At 38.9% G+C, this 3,425-nt stretch overlaps 1 non-coding gene across 1 annotated transcript; it reads left to right on the top strand.

Annotated features, from left to right (window-relative positions):
- The first annotated feature begins 379 nt into the window (after nt 1-379).
- On the top strand, nt 380-487 carry LOC130984471 (small nucleolar RNA R71). The gene has a single exon (XR_009088406.1). It is a non-coding gene; the product is annotated as a small nucleolar RNA R71 (small nucleolar RNA).
- Nucleotides 488-3,425: the final 2,938 nt, after the last annotated feature.

The raw sequence follows: 3,425 nt of genomic DNA, 5'->3' as shown, positions 1-3,425 counted from the left end.
TCACCTCTTCCATTGAAGGGTTCTCAGGATCATAAGCTTCTTCTTCAGATGAAGCATCCTTAGTACTGCTTGGTGCATTTTGCATTCCAGACAGACTTTGAGAAATCAAATTGACTTGTTGAGTCAATATCTTGTTCTGAGCCAGAATGGCATTCAGAGTATCAATCTCAAGAACTCCTTTCTTCTGATTTGTCCCATTGTTCACAGGATTCCTTTCAGAAGTGTACATGAATTGGTTATTTGCAACCATTTCAATTAGCTCTTGAGCTTCTGTAGGCGTCTTCTTCAGATGAAGAGATCCTCCAGCAGAGATATCCAAAGACATCTTGGATAGTTCAGAGAGACCATCATAGAAAATACCTATGATGCTCCATTCAGAAAGCATATCAGATGGACACTTTCTGATCAATTGTTTGTATCTTTCCCAAGCTTCATAGAGGGATTCTCCATCCTTCTGTCTGAAGGTTTGGATTTCCACTCTAAGCTTACTCAATTTTTGAGGTGGAAAGAACTTTGCCAAGAAGGCATTGACTAGCTTTTCCCATGAGTCCAGGCTTTCTTTAGGTTGTGAGTCCAACCATATCCTAGCTCTGTCTCTTACAGCAAAAGGGAATAGCATAAGTATGTAGACCTCAGGGTCAACCCCATTAGTCTTGACAGTGTCACAGATTTGCAAGAATTCAGCTAAAAACTGATGAGGATCTTCCAATGGAAGTCCATGGAACTTGCAATTCTGTTGCATTAGAGAAACTAATTGAGGCTTAAGCTCAAAGTTGTTTGCTCCAATGGCAGGGATAGAGATGCTTCTCCCATAGAAGTCGGGAGTAGGTGCAGTAAAGTCACCCAGCACCTTCCTTGCATTGTTGTTGTTTTCGGCTGCCATGGGTTCTTCTTCCTTGAAGATTTCTGTTAGGTCCTCTACAGAGAGTTGTGCCTTAGCTTCTCTTAGCTTTCGCTTCAAGGTCCTTTCAGGTTCAGGGTCAGCTTCAACAAGAATGCCTTTGTCTCTGCTCCTGCTCATATGAAAGAGAAGAGAACAAGAAAATATGGAATCCTCTATGTCACAGTATAGAGATTCCTTGAGGTGTCAGAAGAACAGAAAAATAGAAGAAAGAGGTAGAAGAATTTGAACTTAATCAGATAGAGTTCGAATTGTGCATTGAGAAGGAGTGGTACTCCATAAATAGAAGGATGTGAGAAGAGGGGAAACAATTTTCGAAAATTAAGTAAAAGATTTTGAAAACATTTTGAAAAACACTAATTTGATTTTCAAAAATCAAGAGTGAGAAAGAGATCAAGTAATTTTTTTGAAAAAGATTTGAAATTAGAAGTCAAAAAGATTTGATTGAAAACTGTTTTGAAAAAAAGATGAGGTTAAGAAGATATGATTGGTTTTAGAAAATATATGATTGAGAAGATATGATTTGAAAACAATTTTAAAAAGATTTGATTTTAAAAATTAATGACTTGCCTAACAAGAAAAGATATGATTCAAACATTAAACCTTTCTCAACAGAAAAGGCAACATACTTGAAATGTTCAATCAAATCATTAATTGTTAGCAAGTATCTTTGAAAAAGGAAAGAAATTGATTTTGAAAACATTTGATTGAACAGATATGATTTGAAAAAGATTTGATTTTGAAAAACTTTGAAAACTTGAAAAAAAATTGATTTTGAAAACAAAATCCTCCCCCTTGTGCCATCCTGGCGTTAAACGCCCAGAATGGTGCACATTCTGGCGTTTAACGCCCAGTGCACTACCTTTTTGGGCGTTAAACGCCCAACCAGGCACCCTGGCTGGCGTTTAAACGCCAGTCTATCTTCTTCACTGGGCATTTTGAACGCCCAGCTTTTTCTGTATAATTCCTCTGCTGTATGTTCTGAGTCTTCAATTCTCTGTATTATTGACTTGAAAAGACACAAATTTAAAAGTTTTTTTGGATTTTTAATAAGAATAATCAGAATGCGACTAAATAACAATGCATGCAAGACACCAAACTTAGCAGTTTGCATACTACTGACGCTAATGAGAATGCATATGAGACACATAAACACTCAAGTCAAGAGAATTCAAAGATCAGAGTAAGAAATAATCAAGAATTACTTGAAGATCCTTAAGACACATGAATGAATGCATGCAATTAACACCAAACTTAAAATGAGACACTAGACTCAAACAAGAAACATAAAATATTTTTGGTTTTTATGATTTTGAAATATTTTTTTGTGTTTTTTTCGAAAATTATATGGGAATAGAAAATGAAGGTTTCAGAGTTCTCAGTTTGGATTCCAGGAATCATTGCAATGCTAGTCTAAGACTCCGGTCCAGGAATTAGACATGGCTTCACAGCCAGCCAAGCTTTCAAAGAAAGCTTCGGTCCAAAACACTAGACATGGCCAATGGCCAGCCAAGCCTTAGCAGATCATTGCTCCAATAGCAAGATTGATAGAAATCAACAAGCTCTTGTGATGATCAGTTGAAACCTCGGTCCAATAAGATTAGACATGGCTTCTCAGCCAGCCAGATTTCAGCAGATCATCATGAAACACTAGAACTCATTCTTAAGAACTCTGAAGAAAAATACCTAATCTAAGCAACAAGATGAACCGTCAGTTGTCCATACACAAAACAATCCCCGGCAACGGCGCCAAAAACTTGGTGCACGAAATTGTGATCACTACAACTCAAATAATCCCTAGTAATGGCTCCAAAGACTTGGTGCTCAATACCATGGCAAAAACACAACTTCACACAACTAACCAGCAAGTGCACTGGGTCGTCCAAGTAATAAACCTTACGCGAGTAAGGGTCGATCCCACGGAGATTGTTGGTATGAAGCAAGCTATGGTCACCTTGTAAATCTTAGTCAGGCAGACTCAAATGGGTATGGATGATGAATGAATAAAACATAAAGATAAAGATAGAGATACTTATGTATATCATTGGTGAGAGCTTCAGATAAGCGTATGAAGATGATTTCCCTTCCGTCTCTCTGCTTTCCTACTGTCTTCATCCAATCCTTCTTACTCCTTTCCATGGCAAGCTTATGCAAGGGTTTCACCGTTGTCAGTGGCTACCTCCCATCCTCTCAGTGGAAATGTTCAACGCACCCTGTCACGGCACGGCTATCCATCTGTCGGTTCTCGATCAGGCCGGAATAGAATCCAGTGATTCTTTTGCGTCTGTCACTAACGCCTCGCCTTCAGGAGTTTGAAGCACGTCACAGTCATTCAATCATTGAATCCTACTCAGAATACCACAGACAAGGTTAGACCTTCCGGATTCTCTTGAATGCCGCCATCAGTTCTTGCCTATACCACGAAGACTCTGATCTCACGGAATGGCTGGCTCGTTTGTCAGGCGAGCACTCGGTTGTCAGGCGATCAACCATGCATTGTGTATCAGGAATCCAAGAGATATTC

The sequence above is a fragment of the Arachis stenosperma genome, chromosome 5 (genome assembly GCF_014773155.1).
Source record: "Arachis stenosperma cultivar V10309 chromosome 5, arast.V10309.gnm1.PFL2, whole genome shotgun sequence".
Taxonomy (NCBI): domain Eukaryota; kingdom Viridiplantae; phylum Streptophyta; class Magnoliopsida; order Fabales; family Fabaceae; genus Arachis; species Arachis stenosperma.
The sequence above is the reverse complement of the archived record's forward strand: the minus strand, read 5'-3'. Positions and strand labels throughout refer to the sequence as shown.